The 6,938-nt window shown below is 54.6% G+C and overlaps 8 non-coding genes and 1 pseudogene across 8 annotated transcripts; all 9 read left to right on the top strand.

Moving 5' to 3' along the window:
* Nucleotides 1-402: 402 nt before the first annotated feature.
* LOC147271790 (U1 spliceosomal RNA) lies at nucleotides 403-566 on the top strand. The gene has a single exon (XR_015116624.1). It is a non-coding gene; the product is annotated as a U1 spliceosomal RNA (small nuclear RNA).
* A 623-nt stretch (nucleotides 567-1,189) lies between these two features.
* Nucleotides 1,190-1,369, top strand: LOC147271789 (U2 spliceosomal RNA; annotated as a pseudogene).
* Nucleotides 1,370-1,911: 542 nt separating this feature from the next.
* On the top strand, nucleotides 1,912-2,075 carry LOC147271788 (U1 spliceosomal RNA). Its single transcript, XR_015116620.1, has one exon. It is a non-coding gene; the product is annotated as a U1 spliceosomal RNA (small nuclear RNA).
* A 586-nt stretch (nucleotides 2,076-2,661) lies between these two features.
* Nucleotides 2,662-2,852, top strand: LOC147271787 (U2 spliceosomal RNA). The gene has a single exon (XR_015117301.1). It is a non-coding gene; the product is annotated as a U2 spliceosomal RNA (small nuclear RNA).
* Nucleotides 2,853-3,394: 542 nt separating this feature from the next.
* LOC147271786 (U1 spliceosomal RNA) lies at nucleotides 3,395-3,558 on the top strand. Its single transcript, XR_015116926.1, has one exon. It is a non-coding gene; the product is annotated as a U1 spliceosomal RNA (small nuclear RNA).
* A 586-nt stretch (nucleotides 3,559-4,144) lies between these two features.
* Nucleotides 4,145-4,335, top strand: LOC147271785 (U2 spliceosomal RNA). The gene has a single exon (XR_015116432.1). It is a non-coding gene; the product is annotated as a U2 spliceosomal RNA (small nuclear RNA).
* A 542-nt stretch (nucleotides 4,336-4,877) lies between these two features.
* On the top strand, nucleotides 4,878-5,041 carry LOC147271784 (U1 spliceosomal RNA). The gene has a single exon (XR_015116925.1). It is a non-coding gene; the product is annotated as a U1 spliceosomal RNA (small nuclear RNA).
* A 586-nt stretch (nucleotides 5,042-5,627) lies between these two features.
* On the top strand, nucleotides 5,628-5,818 carry LOC147271783 (U2 spliceosomal RNA). The gene has a single exon (XR_015116456.1). It is a non-coding gene; the product is annotated as a U2 spliceosomal RNA (small nuclear RNA).
* Nucleotides 5,819-6,360: 542 nt separating this feature from the next.
* Nucleotides 6,361-6,524, top strand: LOC147271782 (U1 spliceosomal RNA). The gene has a single exon (XR_015116924.1). It is a non-coding gene; the product is annotated as a U1 spliceosomal RNA (small nuclear RNA).
* The last annotated feature ends 414 nt before the right edge of the window (nucleotides 6,525-6,938 follow it).

Here is a 6,938-nt window from a genome sequence, read left to right as displayed (position 1 = left end):
GTCGCATTATTTTGAGATTATTAGCAATTCTTCCGACATCATTGTCGCATTATTTTGAAGTTCATAGAAACTCTTACTACATGACTGTCAGCATTACTTTGAGGTTATTCGAAACTTTCACAACATTACTTTTAGCATCATTTTGAGTTCATTAGCAATTCTAATGCGGCTCGAGGCCACGCTGGTTCACCGAGCGACAAGGTGAGCCTTGAAAACGGCATCGGTCGAGCTTCCCGGGCTTGGGATATCCGACATCCGGCATCGTTGTGAGAAACAAAGGGGGCTGCGCACGCGGCAGATTGGCACAAGGTAGGAAAGATCAGGTGCTGTGTCGGCCTCCCTGCCTGTCAGTCAGAAGGCTGTGTCCCTGGAGCTCATGTCTGTTCCTAAGCTCAGCGAGTCATACTTACCTGGCAGGGGAGATACCATGATCAGCAAGGTGGTTCTCCCCGGGTGAGGCTCAGCCATTGCACTGGGGCTGTGCTGACCCTGGTGAATTCCCCAAATGTGGGAATCTCAACTGCATAATTTCTGACAGTGGGGGACTGCGTCCGCGCTCTCCCCTGTGATCGTGTGAAAAAAGGAAAGAAAGAAAGAAAGGCCGACCACGGCGGCAACAACAACAACGGTGACCGCCTGTCCCGGCCAGTTGGCGGTCTCCTCTTGTGCTGGCCAGCCTGAGAGGACCGCGGAGGACGTAGCCTCGATGAGCTCCCAGTATCTCTCACACCTTCCAGCCCTAAATGAAGAGGGCAGGGTTTCTGCCACATTTAGTTGAGGGTCATGGTATCTGACAAGCCCTGAGCTCAGGACAATACATCCACGGCTCGTCTTCTCAGTAAGTGGAATGATACCAGAAAATTCATGCGTGGGAGGAGATCAACTTGGAAAACCCCGACTCCAGGATGAGTCGTTGGCTTGTGGCTTTGAACACCGCTTTGTTTGACTTTGAGTCGCCCCACTAGCATAGCAGGGTGAAGGCACCGATTGCCTTTGCTTTGGATAGCAGTGGGGACAACCAGTGTGCCAGATGTAGTGTTTATGGCACTGCATTTTGTGTCGCCACCCAAAATGTTGCAGTTCCTGCCCACAGCCGCGGCCGGGATTGGCTGTACCGGGGGTGCTGGCTCTCACGTCGGGTTACTCATTGAATGAAAGCAGATGCATTTAAGTAACTGAAAGCTATGAGAAAGCTTGGCTAAGATCAAGTGTAGTATCTGTTCTTATCAGTTTAATATCTGGTACGTTCCCTATCCGGGAACCATATATTAAATTGCTCTTTGGAACAGGGAGATGGAACGGGAGCTTGCTCCGTCCTTTCCACGCATCAACCTGGTATTGCAGTGTTTCCAGGAGTGGTGCAATGCCCCGCATTTCTCGTCGGAAATAAAACAAGCCTCCGCCAGGTACTCGCTCACCTGCTCCACCCAAAGCCGGACCAGGGTTCTCCTCCTGCACTGCAGCTTTTCCTCAGCCTGCGGCCGCAATGGCCTTCCAGGAACAGTGCGGGCCCCTCCCCTTTTGTCAGGAGCAAATCCCGTGCTCTTCAGGCCAACTCTCGAGTGCTGCACATGAGGCCGGGGCTGGATTTCCGCCCGCGCTGCCGCTGGGCGTCAAGTTGTGGCTCCGTTTGCACTCCAGATAAGGATGGAGGTCCGCTGACGGCACTGCTCTCGGAGCCTTTCCCAAAAGGCTTTGGAATGCACTCTGAAAGACCTGAACCTTCAATGTGCCTGAGCTTCCCGGGCTTGGGATATCCGACATCCGGCATCGTTGTGAGAAACAAAGGGGGCTGCGCACGCGGCAGATTGGCACAAGGTAGGAAAGATCAGGCGCTGTGTCGGCCTCCCTGCCTGTCAGTCAGAAGGCTGTGTCCCTGGAGCTCATGTCTGTTCCTAAGCTCAGCGAGTCATACTTACCTGGCAGGGGAGATACCATGATCAGCAAGGTGGTTCTCCCCGGGTGAGGCTCAGCCATTGCACTGGGGCTGTGCTGACCCTGGTGAATTCCCCAAATGTGGGAATCTCAACTGCATAATTTCTGACAGTGGGGGACTGCGTCCGCGCTCTCCCCTGTGATCGTGTGAAAAAAGGAAAGAAAGAAAGAAAGGCCGACCACGGCGGCAACAACAACAACGGTGACCGCCTGTCCCGGCCAGTTGGCGGTCTCCTCTTGTGCTGGCCAGCCTGAGGAGACCGCGGAGGACGTAGCCTCGATGAGCTCCCAGTATCTCTCACACCTTCCAGCCCTAAATGAAGAGGGCAGGGTTTCTGCCACATTTAGTTGAGGGTCATGGTATCTGACAAGCCCTGAGCTCAGGACAATACATCCACGGCTCGTCGTCGCAGTAAGTGGAATGATACCAGAGAATTCATGCGTGGGAGGAGATCAACTTGGAAAACCCCGACTCCAGGATGAGTCGCTGGCTTGTGGCTTTGAACACCGCTTTGTTTTACTTTGAGTCGCCCCACTAGCATAGCAGGGTGAAGGCACCGATTGCCTTTGCTTTGGATAGCAGTGGGGACAACCAGTGTGCCAGATGTAGTGTTTATGGCACTGCATTTTGTGTCGCCACCCAAAATGTTGCAGTTCCTGCCCACAGCCGCGGCCGGGATTGGCTGTACCGGGGGTGCTGGCTCTCACGTCGGGTGGCTGACAGGCATTGCTTCTCGGCCTTTTGGCTAAGATCAAGTGTAGTATCTGTTCTTATCAGTTTAATATCTGGTACGTTCCCTATCCGGGAACCATATATTAAATTGCTTTTTGGAACAGGGAGATGGAACGGGAGCTTGCTCTGTCCTTTCCACGCATCAACCTGGTATTGCAGTGTTTCCAGGAGTGGTGCAATGCCCCGCATTTCTCGTCGGAAATAAAACAAGCCCCCGCCAGGCACTCGCTCACCTGCTCCACCCAAAGCCGGACCAGGGTTCTCCTCCTGCACTGCAGCTTTTCCTCAGCCTGCGGCCGCAATGGCCTTCCAGGAACAGTGCGGGCCCCTCCCCTTTTGTCAGGAGCAAATCCCGTGCTCTTCAGGCCAACTCTCGAGTGCTGCACATGAGGCCGGGGCTGGATTTCCGCCCGCGCTGCCGCTGGGCGTCAAGTTGTGGCTCCGTTTGCACTCCAGATAAGGATGGAGGTCCGCTGACGGCACTGCTCTCGGAGCCTTTCCCAAAAGTCTTTGGAATGCACTCTGAAAGACCTGAACCTTCAATGTGCCTGAGCTTCCCGGGCTTGGGATATCCGACATCCGGCATCGTTGTGAGAAACAAAGGGGGCTGCGCACGCGGCAGATTGGCACAAGGTAGGAAAGATCAGGCGCTGTGTCGGCCTCCCTGCCTGTCAGTCAGAAGGCTGTGTCCCTGGAGCTCATGTCTGTTCCTAAGCTCAGCGAGTCATACTTACCTGGCAGGGGAGATACCATGATCAGCAAAGTGGTTCTCCCCGGGTGAGGCTCAGCTATTGCACTGGGGCTGTGCTGACCCTGGTGAATTCCCCAAATGTGGGAATCTCAACTGCATAATTTCTGACAGTGGGGGACTGCGTCCGCGCTCTCCCCTGTGATCGTGTGAAAAAAGGAAAGAAAGAAAGAAAGGCCGACCACGGCGGCAACAACAACAACGGTGACCGCCTGTCCCGGCCAGTTGGCGGTCTCCTCTTGTGCTGGCCAGCCTGAGGAGACCGCGGAGGACGTAGCCTCGATGAGCTCCCAGTATCTCTCACACCTTCCAGCCCTAAATGAAGAGGGCAGGGTTTCTGCCACATTTAGTTGAGGGTCATGGTATCTGACAAGCCCTGAGCTCAGGACAATACATCCACGGCTCGTCTTCGCAGTAAGGGGAATGATACCAGAGAATTCATGCGTGGGAGGAGATCAACTTGGAAAACCCCGACTCCAGGATGAGTCGCTGGCTTGTGGCTTTGAACACCGCTTTGTTTTACTTTGAGTCGCCCCACTAGCATAGCAGGGTGAAGGCACCGATTGCCTTTGCTTTGGATAGCAGTGGGGACAACCAGTGTGCCAGATGTAGTGTTTATGGCACTGCATTTTGTGTCGCCACCCAAAATGTTGCAGTTCCTGCCCACAGCCGCGGCCGGGATTGGCTGTACCGGGGGTGCTGGCTCTCACGTCGGGTGGCTGACAGGCATCGCTTCTCGACCTTTTGGCTAAGATCAAGTGTAGTATCTGTTCTTGTCAGTTTAATATCTGGTACGTTCCCTATCCGGGAACCATATATTAAATTGCTTTTTGGAACAGGGAGATGGAACGGGAGCTTGCTCCGTCCTTTCCACGCATCAACCTGGTATTGCAGTGTTTCCAGGAGTGGTGCAATGCCCCGCATTTCTCGTCGGAAATAAAACAAGCCCCCGCCAGGCACTCGCTCACCTGCTCCACCCAAAGCCGGACCAGGGTTCTCCTCCTGCACTGCAGCTTTTCCTCAGCCTGCGGCCGCAATGGCCTTCCAGGAACAGTGCGGGCCCCTCCCCTTTTGTCAGGAGCAAATCCCGTGCTCTTCAGGCCAACTCTCGAGTGCTGCACATGAGGCCGGGGCTGGATTTCCGCCCGCGCTGCCGCTGGGCGTCAAGTTGTGGCTCCGTTTGCACTCCAGATAAGGATGGAGGTCCGCTGACGGCACTGCTCTCGGAGCCTTTCCCAAAAGTCTTTGGAATGCACTCTGAAAGACCTGAACCTTCAATGTGCCTGAGCTTCCCGGGCTTGGGATATCCGACATCCGGCATCGTTGTGAGAAACAAAGGGGGCTGCGCACGCGGCAGATTGGCACAAGGTAGGAAAGATCAGGCGCTGTGTCGGCCTCCCTGCCTGTCAGTCAGAAGGCTGTGTCCCTGGAGCTCATGTCTGTTCCTAAGCTCAGCGAGTCATACTTACCTGGCAGGGGAGATACCATGATCAGCAAAGTGGTTCTCCCCGGGTGAGGCTCAGCTATTGCACTGGGGCTGTGCTGACCCTGGTGAATTCCCCAAATGTGGGAATCTCAACTGCATAATTTCTGACAGTGGGGGACTGCGTCCGCGCTCTCCCCTGTGATCGTGTGAAAAAAGGAAAGAAAGAAAGAAAGGCCGACCACGGCGGCAACAACAACAACGGTGACCGCCTGTCCCGGCCAGTTGGCGGTCTCCTCTTGTGCTGGCCAGCCTGAGGAGACCGCGGAGGACGTAGCCTCGATGAGCTCCCAGTATCTCTCACACCTTCCAGCCCTAAATGAAGAGGGCAGGGTTTCTGCCACATTTAGTTGAGGGTCATGGTATCTGACAAGCCCTGAGCTCAGGACAATACATCCACGGCTCGTCTTCGCAGTAAGGGGAATGATACCAGAGAATTCATGCGTGGGAGGAGATCAACTTGGAAAACCCCGACTCCAGGATGAGTCGCTGGCTTGTGGCTTTGAACACCGCTTTGTTTTACTTTGAGTCGCCCCACTAGCATAGCAGGGTGAAGGCACCGATTGCCTTTGCTTTGGATAGCAGTGGGGACAACCAGTGTGCCAGATGTAGTGTTTATGGCACTGCATTTTGTGTCGCCACCCAAAATGTTGCAGTTCCTGCCCACAGCCGCGGCCGGGATTGGCTGTACCGGGGGTGCTGGCTCTCACGTCGGGTGGCTGACAGGCATCGCTTCTCGACCTTTTGGCTAAGATCAAGTGTAGTATCTGTTCTTGTCAGTTTAATATCTGGTACGTTCCCTATCCGGGAACCATATATTAAATTGCTTTTTGGAACAGGGAGATGGAACGGGAGCTTGCTCTGTCCTTTCCACGCATCAACCTGGTATTGCAGTGTTTCCAGGAGTGGTGCAATGCCCCGCATTTCTCGTCGGAAATAAAACAAGCCCCCGCCAGGCACTCGCTCACCTGCTCCACCCAAAGCCGGACCAGGGTTCTCCTCCTGCACTGCAGCTTTTCCTCAGCCTGCGGCCGCAATGGCCTTCCAGGAACAGTGCGGGCCCCTCCCCTTTTGTCAGGAGCAAATCCCGTGCTCTTCAGGCCAACTCTCGAGTGCTGCACATGAGGCCGGGGCTGGATTTCCGCCCGCGCTGCCGCTGGGCGTCAAGTTGTGGCTCCGTTTGCACTCCAGATAAGGATGGAGGTCCGCTGACGGCACTGCTCTCGGAGCCTTTCCCAAAAGTCTTTGGAATGCACTCTGAAAGACCTGAACCTTCAATGTGCCTGAGCTTCCCGGGCTTGGGATATCCGACATCCGGCATCGTTGTGAGAAACAAAGGGGGCTGCGCACGCGGCAGATTGGCACAAGGTAGGAAAGATCAGGCGCTGTGTCGGCCTCCCTGCCTGTCAGTCAGAAGGCTGTGTCCCTGGAGCTCATGTCTGTTCCTAAGCTCAGCGAGTCATACTTACCTGGCAGGGGAGATACCATGATCAGCAAAGTGGTTCTCCCCGGGTGAGGCTCAGCTATTGCACTGGGGCTGTGCTGACCCTGGTGAATTCCCCAAATGTGGGAATCTCAACTGCATAATTTCTGACAGTGGGGGACTGCGTCCGCGCTCTCCCCTGTGATCGTGTGAAAAAAGGAAAGAAAGAAAGAAAGGCCGACCACGGCGGCAACAACAACAACGGTGACCGCCTGTCCCGGCCAGTTGGCGGTCTCCTCTTGTGCTGGCCAGCCTGAGGAGACCGCGGAGGACGTAGCCTCGATGAGCTCCCAGTATCTCTCACACCTTCCAGCCCTAAATGAAGAGGGCAGGGTTTCTGCCACATTTAGTTGAGGGTCATGGTATCTGACAAGCCCTGAGCTCAGGACAATACATCCACGGCTCGTCTTCGCAGTAAGTGGAAGGATACCAGAGAGAATTCATGCGTGGGAGGAGATCAACTTGGAAAACCCTGACTCTCATCTCAGATCATTAGCAATTCTTCTTACATCACTGTCGCATTATTTTTAGTTTCATAGCAACTCTTACTACATTA

This window comes from Aulostomus chinensis, chromosome 1 (assembly GCF_037954235.1).
Source record: "Aulostomus chinensis isolate RoL2024-O1b breed Wild chromosome 1, RoL_Achi_v1.0, whole genome shotgun sequence".
Taxonomy (NCBI): Eukaryota; Metazoa; Chordata; class Actinopteri; order Syngnathiformes; family Aulostomidae; genus Aulostomus; species Aulostomus chinensis.
Note: the sequence above shows the minus strand (reverse complement) of the source record. Positions and strands in the feature narration are given on the sequence as shown.